The sequence below is a fragment of the Cimex lectularius genome, unplaced genomic scaffold (genome assembly GCF_000648675.2).
Source record: "Cimex lectularius strain Harlan isolate CLEC.00 unplaced genomic scaffold, Clec_2.1 scaffold108, whole genome shotgun sequence".
NCBI lineage: Eukaryota > Metazoa > Arthropoda > Insecta > Hemiptera > Cimicidae > Cimex > Cimex lectularius.
The window spans coordinates 441,160-458,249 of NW_019392680.1; the positions used below are offsets into that span (position 1 = coordinate 441,160).

At 33.5% G+C, this 17,090-nt stretch overlaps 1 protein-coding gene across 2 annotated transcripts in view; it reads left to right on the top strand.

Moving 5' to 3' along the window:
- Positions 1–4,069: 4,069 nt before the first annotated feature.
- The window catches only part of LOC106667995 (thrombospondin type-1 domain-containing protein 7A-like), a 216,265-nt gene continuing 203,244 nt past the window's right edge, over positions 4,070–17,090 (top strand). For both annotated transcript variants that reach the window (XM_024225601.1, XM_024225602.1), the window contains exon 1: positions 4,070–4,152. The gene's annotated coding sequence lies outside the window, so the exon portion shown is untranslated. The remainder of the gene's footprint in view (positions 4,153–17,090) is intronic.

Here is a 17,090-nt window from a genome sequence, read left to right on the forward strand (position 1 = left end):
TAAAGTAATTAAAGGGTTGTTGGCGACTGATTTATACATAAGGATGAAACATATTAAATTCTCAACTTTTTTTTTGTAGGGGGGTATTAAACGGACTTGGTCATGCATGTCTCACGTCGAAATTCACAACTTTTTCTCTGCACAAAGAACGTTTGAAATGCCGTTTGAAAATTTTCAATGTTTTGACCAATTAAAAAAAAATTTTAATAACCGAAATAATAGTAGTCTCAGGGTGCAATGTCTGAAGAGTGTGGCGGATGGGATAAAATTTCCCAATTCACATTTGTTAATAATTGTTTGATCCGCAAAGCAAATGGGGGTTGGCGTTGACGGGGTGAAACACTTCGCCGTTTCTGTATGCTATTGCAAGCCGTTTTTGCTTTATTTGAAAGTCTAAAAGGTTAGCTGTTCACTATTAACCTTTGCTGCTGTGGTGAAAGCTCAAAATGCAAAGACCTGTCCCAACAAATGTACAGAATAAGTTTTTTTTATCGTGTATTTGTGGTTTTGTAACAACCGGGTTGGCAATGAACGTTTTTTCGCGCTATGTTTTTTATCTGATCCATATTTCATCACCTCTTAACAATCTATGAAAAAATAAAATAAATCAAGACGATGGAGGAGTGAAGAGCAAATTGAGATGCAATCTGCCGAATTCCTTTTTCTGAGTATGTGTGGTATCTAACCCAAATCATTGGATGTGGTTTCCCGTGGTTGTATTACCTACTGTACTACTATGTATTTTTAACACCACTTTTAGGTCTGTGTCATCAAAAAGAAATTTTCTTCGGGCCTGTCTCAATACGTCGTCGCCTCACAAGGACGTCCATGGGCATCATCTTCAAGAACAAAATTCCCTTCTCTAAATCCAGCAAACCACCGTTGGACACGACGAACATTTACGGCAGTACCAAACACTGCCCAAATATTCATTTGCAACAGTTGCATTGTTCCCTGCGTTTTCTAAACACATGATTACTGATCAGATATAGACATGATTACTAGACATTTTTTAGATATGATTACGATCAAATTACTGGACACAACTAAAGAAGGATAAAACAGCTACTGAAGAAAAATAAAACCTTTCAATTTCGGGATTAAAAAACCGAATTCGTAAACAAAAATAATATACACAACAAATGTAAATATTGAGCTAATTAAACCTATTAAATCTGCAAAACGAAATACTTTCTTGCTAAACCAATACATTGAAATCATGGTTTAGTTCAAATCATTTCTCAGTTCATACAGTCCTGTTGATGGCATTACAACCCTCGTAAGGACATCAACATGCTTCTTTAAACCATATTTTCAGTCCTACTTTTTTAAATAATCAGACTAGTCAAACTAGTGGAGAAGTACATCACCAGTATACAGACGGTCTTTTTTAGATCGCCCGGTTGAAGTTCTTTTAAACCAATGACGATTAAAAAAAATTTTTTAACCTAGTTTCAAATTTTATCTTATTTTGTTTGAATTTCAATTATGACCTTATACGTTCTAATACATCATTTTGAAAGATTTTTTACGCTGAAAACTACGGAGTAATTGGGTTTTAAATTGGGCAAGAAATGATAAAGTTATGGTAAAAAGTTTGTAAGAACGCATTTCATTTGTTTCCTTGTTAATTCCAATAATTTGCTTCTTCACTAGAGTAAAATTAACAGCCTTTATTGATTACATTCTGTTTGTTTGTCAAACTCGCATTTTGAGAGCAAATCTTAATTCCTGGAAATAAATAAATTTTACAATAGTAGCTATCTGATACATTCAGTATTCCATTCTAAATGAACCGAAGAACGAATTTTTCTGATCAACAGCGAGTTGATATGTACGACTGCTTTATCGACTGGTGGTATTGCCAGTTGTACTCGGAGAAATTTCCTGGTCGCCCCAGACTAAGCTACATAATGTTCATTCATGTTGCTCGTATTATGAGAAGATACGGATCAGTTGCTGTTCAATCACCAAGAAACCGACAACGTAATTTCGACGAGGAGTTGAATGTTTTACGGTATGTTCGCGAAAAGACTAATTACTGTCTCCGAAATATTGAAAGGGTTTTAGGTTTTTCAAAACATAAAAGTAGGACTTAAGATTTTAAGCCGTATCGCTCTCATCTTGTCCAGGGACTTCGGGACTCTTATTATGACAGGCGTTTAGCGTTCCTTGCACAAATGTGGATTTGGAAGGATGAAGAAAACGTGCTTCCATACAGGACCAATGAATCGAAGTTCACCTCAAATGGCTTACTAAACCGTTGGAATTTTTTAACGTGAGCAGAGGAAAATCCGATAATTTCGTAATATTGTCATCATCAGGTGGTTCACACTTTCAACGTTCTCGGAAATAAATTAATTGGCCCTTATTTCTACAAGAATAATTGAAATACTGCTCAGTTTCTCGATGTTTTGAGGGCGGTTTTACCAACACTATTAGATGATGAAGTTTTTTCGGAGGATCTACGGAAGAGGTCAACAAAGAGAAAAACTTCCTTTCGGTTTTCGCCGAGCTTTCGAGAGTTTTTATACTGTCATCTTCAGGGCTTAAACCGTAATGGGGAAATAAAAAGACATGGTTTTTTGGGCACAGAAGTACATTACGTTTTTTTGGGGCTCAGCATTTCATAAAAGTCTAAAAAACTAGTAAAATCTTCCTTTCTTTGTTTTCAGGTACATGCGATCACAGTGTCACAGTGCGTTTCTTGTATATATATANGACGAGAGGAACAAAGGCTACGGGAGTTTATCTGTGTACCTGAAAACAAAGAAAGGAAGATTTTACTAGTTTTTTAGACTTTTATGAGATGCTGAGCACCAAAAAAACGTATGTACTTCTGTGCCCAAAATACCATGTCTTTTTATTTCCCCATTAAGGTTTAAGCCCAGAAGATGGCAGTATAAAAACTGTCGAAAGCTCGGCGAAAACCGAAAGGAAGTTTTTCTCTTTGTTGACCTCTTCCGTAGATCCTCCGAAAAAACTTCATGTTTCCAGCAGGTCGATAATCTAGCTCATCGTTACTATTAGATGCTGTTCCTCTGCAACAACGACAAAAAATTATTCTCCAGCTTGATGGTTTCACTGCACAGAATTCTTTGCAGATCAGATGTTATCGTCACTTCCGGTATAGGTGGATAGGACATCACGGCCCGATCTGTTGGCCTCCTCGGTCACCCGATTTAACTCCACTTGACTATTTTCTGCGGGATAATTTAAAAATCATTTGGTTCTACCTAATCATAACCAAACAAACTCAGTTGAAGAACTGCAGAAAAGTATAGAAAATGCTTGTCATTCTATTTATCCATGCTATCTATGCTTATCATTTCCAGGAATTAAGATTTGCTCTTAAAATGCGAATTTGACGAACAACGGCAGAATGTAAACAATAAAGGCAATTAATGTTTACTTTAGAAAAGAATCAAATTGTTGAAATTAACAACAACACGAACGAAATGCGTTTTTTCAAACTTTTGAAATAACTTTATCACTTTTTGACCAATTTAAAATAAGATTGCATCATTGTTTTAAGTGTAAAACATCTTTTAAAATAATGTGTCAGGATTTATATAGGCATATTTGAAATTTTGCAGTTGAACGGGGTCTGAGGTACCCTGTATAATTTTTCTACAAACAAAGGTAAAAATTTGAAACTAGCGTCAATGCATTGGTTTTTTGTTTTTCAGCCAGGCTATCTAAAAAGGTCACCCTGTATATATTTGATAATAAATTAGAAGATTTCGTCGTATTGACTGATAGAAAACATTTAAAAAAATTATATATTTTACTCAAGTTCATAAAATTCTATGAAAAGGTCAGTCAAAAACTGGCTTTTGTGGGATAATACAGGTCATATATTGCTGGCTGCGGTTGATTGGGGGTTAATGTGGTAGCAATGCTGCCCTACGACGGGAAAGGGGTGGTAAAAAGGTAAATAAAGATGTTTTCCACGAGAGTAGTAGAGTATATGGGAGGGCGTGGTTTAGGTACCGTCTTGCGGAAAGCTAGTAGCGACGCGCCCTTTTTCCAGCGGAGCGGTAGCTATAGCGACGCCCGGTCATCGATTAACAGCCCCCCTGGAGATGGAGTCACCCCTGACTCTCAGTCTGCTTCCACCCAGCACTGTGGTGACATCTACCCGAGCCGAAGGTGAGTCTCACGTACCCCAGTTGTCAAAGTTATCACCAAAACGAATTTCACCTAACTTGTCCGACTGCACAACGCATATGCTGCATATATTGCTTATACTCAAAGAACAAACATTTATCGTCCTTTATGCAAACTTGTTTTGCCATCAAGGCAAAATATTGGTCACCACGTGTCCACGCGCACGGAGCGAGACGATCGGCATTTCTATTTATAACCCAATTTAAATAAAAATCACCATTTTCATAACAATACTGCTGTCATCCAAAATCTTCAAGAAACGAGTTCACAATGGAACTCGCTATGACAGTCATTCCAAGATATAATGGAGTTACAGTAGCACGAGAATTGTTTATGGTAATCTGTTAGGACAGTATATTCGCCTCGTATGTAAATCGTGTCTTTGTCCTTCTAAGAAATAATAATCTTTGTAGAGAGCCAGTGTGAAATTAATCACCCCGTGAAATTCTAACCTTTTCCACAGGTAACAATACCAAGTCACCATTGATTATAAATCTTGAATTAAATTACATTTGAGTTTTCAAATTTTTTGTTAAAAAAGAAAATACTATTGAACACACTTGATGAAATGAAAACAGAAAATATGAATGGTCAAGATAAAAATATAAATAACGGTTACACAGATTTTTCAATCAAAACTATTATAAATCTACATAGTAATAATTATCATTACTATATCTTTGAGCCAATAACACTTAACTTGTAAAAAAAATATTTTACGATAACAATTCGTTATTTAAATGAACTTTACTTGGTTTCGAAGTTGTTCATTTACCTTACAAATTATATAACAACTTGAAGTGTTACAACGCTACAATTTAATTATTCAATCATCTAAAGTAATGTTGTAAACAAATTAATACAAATGATAAAAATAAAGGATTTTAATAAAAACAATTTTTTTAAAATTAATTTTACTGCTTGGAACATTTTCAGAATATTAAAAATGTATGAGAGCTATTTATTTCTACAAAGTTTACATTTTTGTTGTCTTTTTTTTAAATGTAATTTATTGTACATTACAACTACCTTAAAGTAGGTAATAAGTAACAATATGTTTAATAAGCTAATATGATCAATGATGATCAAAACATTAAAACTAAATTGAACTTACGAAACAAAGTCCAGCCCCGCAGCTTTATAACGTACGCGGTTTTTAAAATTATTTTAATTGGTTTATTTCAATAATTTTGCGTGTCAATTGAAATTGTTTATAACGACACCAGTTATAACGTACAAAATCTCCGGGCTTATGAAAGGTCATAAGGACTAAATAATAATAGGTTCATAACGAACTGTCGGTTTTAGCGGACATCATGCAAAAGTAACACCAGCTGCATAAAGTTTCTAAGAAAAGATTCTTCCCCCTTTTTTTAAATATAAATGTCTTTAAAAAGTCTCTAAATAAAAAATAAATAATACATAAAAAACTGAATTTAGTTTCTTCTGTTGAGGAAAAATTCGCGATAATTTTTCAGATCAAATCAGAAGATTGTGCGAACAGTCTCGCAAGTGGAAAGGAAACGATTCATTCCAAATATCGAGAATTGTGAAAAAATAAAGGGAAATAATCAAACAATTTAATAAGTGCCATAAAGTTAAAAAAATAAGGGCCAAAAAATGATAACAGATTACACACTACAATGGTACTGTAGTTAAATAACTCAAATTTGTACATACATAGAAAAGATAACTTTTGGAGTGAGTGTGTTGTTTAATCTTTTGTAAAAAGATAGTTCCTACTCACAGTAAGTACGTAAGTACATAAGTATATTAATGATTTAAAACATTTATGTAAATAAATTACTTTGACAGGTTAGTATGTATTTTGTACTTCTTCATAAACATGGATAAATTATGTAATTACTAATTATAACGAAAACTGCTCTGATATAAAATTACATGCCTACCAGCTGGATGAAATGTTCAGATATAACGACATATTGGTGAATTCCGCTTATAACATTCAAAAATTTATGGTTCCCTGAAGTTCGTCGTAAACGACATTTTACTGTATTACAATAATTTTTAATTTTTTTCACTAAAATGGCGGCAATTATTATTTATGACTTACTTTACATTTAATTAAATTAAGTCAGTGTTTAATGAACAACAACCTTCAGATTACATCATGAGTTTTGTTTATAAAAGCTTTTTATCACAAGGAATTTGTTTGTACAAACTCCATTGTATGAACTAATAGCTAATTAGTTCATATTTTATTTATATTCTATCGACAATGATTTATACACACACCCTTTAAATTGAGTGAAGACTGAACAAGAATCAGTGTGAAGGAATTTTGCCACTGGGCAACTTCTCCTACAAGAGCCTGAAATGATAACTTCAACATATATGAACATATGTAATATTTGTGGTTGTCTGTAGAAAATGATTAGTGTCAAGAGGATTTTCTACCGAATGAAATGTGAATTAAACTTTAACTCGACATCGTAAAACATCCAAAATTAAACTTCCAACATGATTAGTATTGTCAAAGCAACTAAACGGCAAAAGATCAATTATTAAATATTTCATGAGCATCGTACTAATGAGAAAACAACTTAATGGAATCATGGTACAATCGTCTGAAGTTCAATGCCGAATTATATTAACATCCTATCATTAATCAAAAAGAAAACTCACTATTAATTAACAAGCCTAAAAATGATATTTTTCCGAAACCCTAAAGTTTATATATTAAAAAAATAACACGCTTAAATATCATTGGATCTTGTTAAATCAGGTGGACATCGGAAATTCAATCGTTCATAAATCTTAGTGTACAAGTCTTATATATAAAAACATCTTCTCTGGACAACTATATATTTTAATTGCGCACAGTTAGGAAAATAAATTATTCGCCAAAGAGTAAATTGAACCCCTGGACTGATTTTTTTCAAGAACATTTGTGTAGATTGAAATTAAGAATAATTTGGAATACTGCGTGGTTGGAGAGCTATTTTACATCCTATTCGGTACTAATAGCATAGAGGTTAGTCCAAAATTATCAAGAAAGTTATTAAAAGACTAAAGTATCAAAAAATAGTATGTTATTTAGGAAGAAAAAATAATACACTACTATTATATTATTATTATTCAGATATCGTGAGATGCGGTCGGGTGTGATGTAGGTTTCAGAAAAACATTTTCTTTATCGTGCCAACGTTTCGATCTTTTATTGAGATCATCTTCAGGGCTCAAAGTGTTTGTCTTCTGTGTAATTAGCATCCTTGCGTGTCGTGTTGAGAGTCATATATTATTATTGTCATTTAGGCCAGGTTTTATTGGCAGTATTATTTCTACGGTTACATTTTACGTGACAAAGCATTTTTTGTGGCACCAAAGTCATTGTGGTGTCTTCTGACTCTTCACAGTATCTGAACGATGTTGATTGTTGCCATCATTTCTAAAGTGCCCGTTCCGTCTGGAATTATTGCTTTACTTAAGAATCTGTTTGAATTTGGATTTTCTTCCTTCATCTTCTTCTTCATTCCTTTGGTGGATCTATAGTTGTTTTCTTACCAAGAAGTTTCTGGGTGATGTTCAGCGAGTGAATTTAATTTTTCGTTATGCTCACCATGGGCTAAGATGCTCGTCCATAGTACGAATCATTATACGACGAAAGAGTTCAAGACTTATCAGCAAACGAAAACGCAACAATTTTTTTTTTTTAATTCGAATTTTCTTTATTACCGCTAAACCCGGTGGCACTCTCATCACGACACGCAAGAATGGCACACTTACGCAGAAAGCTAGGTTTGAGCCCTGAAGATGATCTCAATAAAGATCGAAACGTTGGCACGATAAAGAAAATATATTAGAAAAGAAATGTATTAGAACCTACATCACACCAGACTGCATCTCACGATTTCTGAATAATTATCGACTGGTCACTAATCACCACACACATCTAAACAACTGTTTTAGAAAAACGCTGGCTTTTATTTATTATATTATATCATTTTATTTTAGTCATCCTACGCTTCATTTGTTGTCTGAAATGTTTTGGCAATTAAATTAGAGATTGGCCTAAAAGAAATTAAACGTAGGCGGACCAAGCTAACAGAAAAAAAAGTTTATTAACATTTGATGGAATGTTTTCGTCGGTTGAGGTTTACCGTGAAAAAGTATTTTCCGTTTTGAAAAACAGTTGCGTCACATTGTAACTGTATTTCAAAATTAATCAATAAAGAGGAAAAAAGAAATATAAAACAATCTAAAAATTACGGTTTAAAAAAGATTTATGATTAATTTTTCTGGTTATTTATTTAAAAAGTCATTCAAACATGTTGTTTTTGTAAACATATTTGCGTATTTTCTATTTATTTTGTTCAACGTTTCTTTTCTGCCTATATTAGCCTGTTTTACCAATCATTAAAAAACTGGCCACACAGTCAATACATAAAGAAAAAAAATTCGTAAAAAATTACAACCAATGAAAGAAATCATATGTTTTTCACAATAAAACAAAAACAAAAATAAAATGCATATTTTTTAATATGTAAAATAAGTTTTTAGAAGAGTTAAAACTTACGCGTTATATATATATTTTACATTCTGTCGCTATATTTTTGAATACATATAGTACTTATTTATTCTCGTCACGTGATTGCCATGCCATCTTGTATTGTATAACCCTACTAAATATGGACCGGTGGGTCGTCTTTGAATGACCTTATGTGGGTTTAGGTAGATCGCCTTTGATAATCAATTATGATTCACACAGTTCACATATTCATCGTTTCGTTCATTACACCACAATGCTTAAAATAGTGTTGATATTGCTGTTTTCCCGAGGTATAATGCTAGAGAGACCTAGAATAGTTTAATTTTACTCTGAAAAGATGGCGGTTTTAAATGTTTTCCTAACCTCAGTCATTCATCAGTAAATGTAAAAATTCTAGAACTTGTTAATTTTCAAATTTTAAATTGATCTGGGGAGCCAGGAAATCATCCTGGAGCAACGCCCTTTAGCAATCAATAAGAAATTTTAATAAGCTTTCAATTATTTACGTTCCACTTTGCCAGATTTATCAACCGTTTTTGAGTTATTCGCGATTTTTAGGCAATAAAAGCAGTTTTTGTTCGGTAGTAAAAAACCACGTTTTTTGTTCGAATTTCTATCGATAGCTAAAGGACGTAGCTCCAGGACGATTTCCTGGCTCTACAGCTCAATTTGAAGTTTTCGTAAAAATTGACATTTTTTAGAATTTTTGCATTTACTAACGAATGATTGAAGCTAACACAAAATTTAAAAAAAAATCTTGTTCAGCGTAAAATTTTCTAAAATATGAGACTAGAGTAGTTTAGTTTTACTCTGAAAAGATGGCGGTTTTAAATGTTTTCCTAACCTCAGTCATTTATCAGTAAACTTAAAAATTCTAGAACTTGTTAACTTTTGAACTATTTACGAAAACATCAAATATTGAGCTGGGAAGCCTGGAAATCATCATGGAGAGATGCCCTTTAGAATCGATAGGAAATTTTAATAAGCTTTCAATTGTTCACGTTCCACTTTGCCAGATTTATCAACCGTTAATGAGATATTCCCGATTTTTTGGCAATAAAAGTGGTTTTTGCCACGAGCACGTAAGAAACCACGTTTTTTCCCGAATTTCTATTGATTGCTAAAGGACAGCGCTCCAGGACGATTTCCTGGCTCCACTGCTCAATTTGAAGTTTTCGTAAAAATTGACATTTTCCAGAATTTTTGCATTTATTAGCCAAACATCTTGTTCAGCGTAAAATTTTCTAAAATATGAGACCTAGAGTAGGTCTGTGACTTAAAAGGCGGAGATAATATGCATTTGCAAATTTGGTCATTTTTTCGTGCAAAAACCAGATAGTCGGCTTTTTTTATTGGAAGTGTACTTGGCTAATTCTTTTCTTACGGTTTCTAAGGCAATGACATTGGGCAGTTAATTCTCTGACATATTTAACACATTTAATATGTAAGCAAGTTGAATCATAAAGTGTAACAATGAATTTAATATAATTTTGTCTCGAGGTATGAAAGTAGAACAATGTAAATTAAATACATAAACTATTGAATACATTATGTAAAAGAAACAATGAATGATGCACAAAACTTAGATATTTTATTTTAAGAAATAAAGTTTTTTATAAATTTGTTTTTACGATCCGTGCTTTTATAAACTTTTGCCGAATTGTTATAAAAATATTGGCACGTTCCGCAAGAAACCATTTCTAACGAACACTTCCCTTTTATGAGAAATTCTGAGAAATAAATTACATTAGCTTTTACAGTATTTTCTTTTACCCGAGTATACCACAAGGTACAAATTCGTTTATATCTAATTTAGGCCGGGGAGTAGTAATTGCTTTTAGAAGTTTCAGGGCGTTAGGGTTCGTTGGACGTTGTGAAAGAAAACTTCTCAGGGTTTAGGAAAGGAAATGCGCAGCCCTTTCGATGGCCAAGACGGAGACAATCAGTTTTCTTTTTGTTTGGATCTCCGAACTGCTGATACACCTCTTTTCTGTTCCGCTTTCATCCCTCGGGTCAAATAAGACAAAAGACGTCTTGCTTTCAACGAGATCGAACAGGTTTCTTGTCTGGTATTTGTTCTATGCTTACTTCAGGGGTGGCCAACGGCGTGTATGTTCAAAACGGCCGGCGGGAAGACGTGCAAGTTAAACAAGGGATGTGCCGAACAAGGGAAGGAATTTCAACAGCCCTTCTAGCTCCATTGTCGTCTCCATTCCCACAACTATCAAACACAATTACTTTTAATGTTCTCCGACTCTCATTAAAGCCGTTTCACTCACAGAACTTTGTTACGTTGCCACTTTCAACAATGCCATGTTTATTACTCTCTCTTGGAAAAGGGAAAAATGAAAATGAAGACATAAAACAATTAGACATAGTTTGAACACGTTCAACATCTTGTTCACTAATTTTACAAGAATTATATCACTTCATAACATTTTTTTCAAGTACTCCTTATACATTCTTGGTTTTTAATTATTTTACAAAAGTGGCAAGACTCTTTGTACAATTGTATAAAATGTATTATTTATTCCGAATGCACAGTAAATAACTGCTTTTTGTTAAGTATTGATCACACTCAGGTTCTGTTCTATTACTGGACAAGCCTTTCATTCGCCCAAAAAATAAAATAAAAAGTACAGTAAAAGTGTTATGGTTGGCATTAAAGCATTGGTATTTATGACTTTTATACGTGTTCAAAAAGACCGATACACACTTATTGATTTATTACTTTGTGTCCGGTTAAAAAAAAATCGTTTAACATTATCACTAATTGCGCTACAAATAAGTAATTTCGCAATACAATGGAAAATTGCCATGATTATAAACACGCATTCCAAACACTCGTATTTTGTTATTTATTTGAAACTATAAGTATGTTTTTGTTATATTAATTACAACATACTTACTTCAATATAAACCAAGTTAAACAATAATTTATGAGTTTTATTACAAATTATTTAATTATGATGGTTTGAAAGAAAATTCGCCAAAACACCGGAAACTCATTTCGTGAAAGATTAAAATTTAATGTGTGGTGTTTAGTGACCGTTAGTTGATTATTTGGAGATCGTGAGATGCGGTCTGGTGTGAAGTAGGTTTAGAAAATATTTTCTTTATAGTACCAACTTTTCGATCTTCATTGAAATCATCTTCAGGGATCAATGTGTTGGTTTTCAATGTAGATGTGTCATTATTGTGTGTCGTGTTGAGAGTGATTAAAATTTAACTAATAATTTATTATACAGTTTTGCTCTTAATAACGCGTATTACATCCTCTGGCCTCTTGAAGGGTTTCCCATTTCCTAATAAATAATAATCGAGTACATAAGCGATTGGATTTCGTCTAGTGAAACTGATCCCTATTCATCAACACAAAACAAGAACAGTTTGAAAATGTTCAACGCTTGTTGGAGGTTTCTGTAGAGGTCTCTATAGATCTATAAGTGTACTATAGGAGTCATGTTATGAGAACCTGCCAATTCATTACTCATCCCTTCGTTTTCGATATATTGGGTGACAATTCGACTTGATTCATTCTATATGATAATCAGTTTTTTAAGGGCATTGATGTCGATTTCACTACATACCGTAACTGTTTTTGAAAAGGCTGTAACCCATGGTACATCAAGCGAAGCGTTCCCTACTTCTTCTCCATAGACCGTCCCAGTCATCTGATTGCCAAACTAAATCGGCACTCATCTGGGAAGAAACAGCCCCCCATTATTCATGCTTATTTGCGAAGTCGCGGATCTACTCGATGTCTCTCCAGTAGAAAAGAACTTGCTGCAGGATGTCTTGAGACTTGGCTATCCTCACGATGACTTCTGATGACTCCTTTAGTGTATAATTACGGACCGTTTGCAGTCGACTACCCATCAAGGAAGCCGTTAAATGACCGTTCCGTAGTGCGGTAATAGCAATCAAACGATCGTCTCTATCCATCATACGACGCGCGGTCCGGTGGCCATAAACCGCTGACCATCATAGCTGGTAGAGCGCTGCATTCTCATGACTTGGTATACGAAACGTACGCTATGTCTATCGTTGGCCAAAGCATATGCCCGGACGATCGAGATTTAAAATCGTGCTTTTTAAGAACAATTACTCAAATTTATTTTTTTCATTGAAAACAAATAAAACACCAATTAACTCACTCCACAAGTTGGGGTTGGAAAGAACGAAATTAAACAGATTTTATTTATTTTTAACTTAAATAATGAAAAGGAAGAAACAAGTTATTAATGTTGTGGTTACGTTTAAATGAACGTAACCTTTATACTAGTTATTCTAGAAAATAACTAGGTGGCATAATTCATTTCCATTGTATATAAATATACTTGAACGTTTTATTTTTGGTACCTTCGTCTTTCGGAAAAATCTTGGGTCTATTTTTATCTTCTGTAAAACGCTATTTATACTGAATAAAAAAGTTGAATAATGTGAATTATGAACAAGGTTGAAGCTAAATATTAAGGACTTATTTATTATACAACTTAATTTAGAAGGTTAAAATTAAATTTGTTTCAAACGTGTGATATTTTACATTTTAATGACTAATTCTTACAATTACCTTCACCTACATTTTCATTGAATTTTCCAATTGCGTCGTAACGTATAACTTTCGTAAAAAATTTGATCAAACATAGATTGTCAAATAAGAGAGAAAACTCCAATTTCTTATCAGTAAACGAAAAACAAATTACACTCATCCACAAATGGCAATTTGATTCGGTTTGTCGACGAACGTCTGGAGATCTTGTTACAAGTAATCCGAGCTAAATTGGAAATAAGGACAAATTGAGTTTTCCAGAAGCGAAGATGGCGTTACGCATACGTGGGACGAGGTCGGGCTCATTCGCCGATATCATATCTACATCATATCTCTCGTCAATGCACTTGGTTAAAAAAAAAAGGAAAACTTTCTCTGATCTTTATAACCACGGTCTTGATCTTAAAACGAGGACGAATCGATACCAGCCTCCGCGCTTTTGTGTCTGGAAAGATTTTGGCACATTTCCATCGAAGCAACTGGGTCAAGTACATCCTCAGACAGCCAAAGGTTAACGATCGCGTTTTGATATAAAGGAGGTGAGGCAATAAAAAAAAGATTGATGTGAACCTGCGAAAAAGTTTCTAACAATTAAACTCGAAATTCCGAGCTTTTACCTTGCGAATTGCAAAGATAATACATTAGTATCAAATCCTGGTGATGGATGTAGATTGATTTATTTAAAAAACTAAACTTTCAACTATAGGGTGGTAGTAATGGAACTGTACCGTAATGGTAGATAGTAATTAATGTATTCAACTAATCCCACCTCTGAGTTTAGTGTTAGTTATAAATTACCATATAACAGCATAATGAACTTTACAAAACATTGAGTTTACATATAAATATGTATTAAACTTAATTATTTAACACAAAACATAACAACAACAAATTAAAAACATAACAGCAACAATATGTTATGTTTAAAAAGTTAGAAACAGTAACAAGAGGACGACCAAGTATGCGCCAATTTAGAATAAGCCCTGATTTCGCCAAAAAATTTGAAAGTTGAAATTTTGGTCATTTTAATATTTTTATTTCTCCGTTCTACTTTCTCAAATCAGCTATATGAATATATAGTTTTACAGATTTTACGCAGATTGCAATAAAAATTTAATTTAAGCCAGCAAACTTTATAAATAACGACAAAATTTCTAAAACTAAATATTTTTCAAGTAAACTAGGCTATACATTTTTTTTCATGAAAGCAATATGAAATTATGTTTTACACCTCTAGAGACCCTGAATCTAAATTTTTGGTTGAAATTAAATTTATGAATTTTTTAACTCCTAAAATATTTCTGACTTTTAAGAAGTTGTTATCGGAATGTCTGATTAAAAAGCCAATAATTCAAAAACTGTTAAAAGAATTTTAATGACAAATATACGGTTTGAAAGAAAAGGAAATGGCTTTTTTATCGACGTATTTAGCATAAAAATATAGAAAAGATTTTTATAAGAGGATACACAAAATACAAAAATCGTTTGGCAGGGATTAATCTCGTTTTTTTAATGCAAATAATAGTCCAATTTCAATGTTTCATACAGTTATAAAATGCACTTGACATTTTCTTTGAAATGAATTACCAACTATTAAATTCGGTCAAAATGTGTAAAATCAATACACATAAAGCAACATTTTTTACCTCGATTATTATATTTAGCTTCAAGAAAAACAAACATATTTTGTTCTTTTTATATCATATTCTTTTAAATATTTACATTTTAAATGAAATTTTTGAAGCTGAACTAGGCTGCTTTAAACTTAAAAATTGTAACTGACATCAAATAACAATAGTATTATTGTTCTAAAAAAAAATTTCATTATATTCGGTCAACATCTATCCCTTGTAAGAAAAGCAAGTGTATTAAATATGCCAATATTATTTTTTTAAAGAATTTTTACAAAAATTGATAAAGGGAAAGGTATATTATCATACGTCGGAAACGAGAGCGGAGTTGTATTGATTGATGTTTATGTAATCAATCCGTTGCAAGATGGACGATTTTCCCACGGTCCGTTCGTTAATTGCGTCCATCCACTCAGCCGGTGGAAAACAGGTCATGTATGAAATACTAAAAGGGAAACCCCATTCTCCCTTTATCAATCTTTACGGAGGAGGGCGAAAACAGTCCGTATATTGCGTTATTGTTGATCACGTGAGGTGGAAGCCTGATAAGATCAAGGTAAAGTGTAGCCCCTATTTCACATTTATTAGAGGAAGAGCGGAGCGAGGCTGGTTGTACAGAGTGAAAGCTACTCCCAGGAGCACCGTATCGCCAGAACGGGAAGAAACACGGCATGATCTATAGCCTCCCAACCCGCCATCCTGAAAATATCCAATTTTTCCCGCAGAAAGGAAACATTCTCTACAAAGATAATAAAAGCTTAACTTAGTTAAGGAACAGGAGATGCTGACGATAAAAATAAAAATGATGCTTTCTATTTTGAACAATTAAAACAATTTTATCAAGTATACTTGATAATACCATTAGAATATTATATATTAACACAATATGAAAGTAAGCCAAATAAGAATTTTGTTTGTATATTTAGACAAGTTTTATCGATTTGATTTAAAAATTTGCAAATAATATAGTCTTTTTATGGCTATATATATGAAATTAGAAACTTGTTACAACATTAAGGTTGAACAAATTTCATGTTCATTTTCGACTTCATCGTGAAACGGTCAATACTGGGCTGCCTCTTTAGCCAACCTATCTTTCTTTTCGTTTTCCTGAATTCTCAGATGAGCCTTAACCCACGAAATGCAGAACTTCTATCCCTTATGAACAGATAACTCGTATAGTTCTTGGCATGTTCTTTCCGAAACGGTAAAATGGTTGTTCGTATTTGTTAATAATTACATAATGTATTGGTTGAAATGAAAAAACTAGTGTCACGAGCGAGATTCGAACCCACGACCTTCAGCTAAATACGCCGCTGCTCTACCACTTGAGCTATCGTGACTTCGATCCATACGGACACCAACTTTCCATCTCAACCGATCTTTCGAATTTTCTCTCCTATTTGCCATTTTTCAAATGTCGTGTAATCAGGATTCTATTCTCGGCGATAAATGAAATGGCCACGGAAAGCTTCAGTGAAGGTACACTTCGATTTACTTATTAAGCGGCAGAGCAGCGGCGCATTTAGCCGAAGGTCGTGGGTTCGAATCCCGCTCGTGACACTAGCTTTTTCATTTCAACCAATACCTTACGTAAAGATTATTTAATTGAAAAAAGTTATTTGGTCAATCGGACAACGCAATATAATGGATTTGTTAACAATCTTATGCTACTTAACTATTTGTTAAGTTAAATACTTGTTGGCATATTGATATCTGTACTCATTTCTAGCCATTCAAGACCTCTAAGAATAGCGAGTGATTCTGCCTGGTTATTTGAATATATTTCAGCCAACTTGACTTTTCGTTCACATACAAGATTGTCCGTACTCGTCTAAAACACGACAAATGCGCATTTTACATTATTGTTGGTATATTGCGGAGAATCACGGAAAACCTCGTGAATATGCTGTCGCAGGGTGTGACCATTTCTCCAACGGTAGAGGATGGTCGTAAGCGTATTCCTTATCGATCCTTTTTCTATCAACTACAAGTTCACGGAGAATTTCACGAGCCGTTTTACTTAAAAATCTATCATGGGCTCTCCCGCAATCATACAACCTGCATAGAAGGAGACCCTTAATTATCCTTAAGAACAGTAGAGGTATTGTCGATTTTTTTATGTTTTTACCCTTTTTAGCCACCTGTCTCCAAACCGGAACTCTATAAGTTAAAATTGGGACGATAGCTAAATTATTGTTCTCACTACATCTCAGCCTAAACCCAA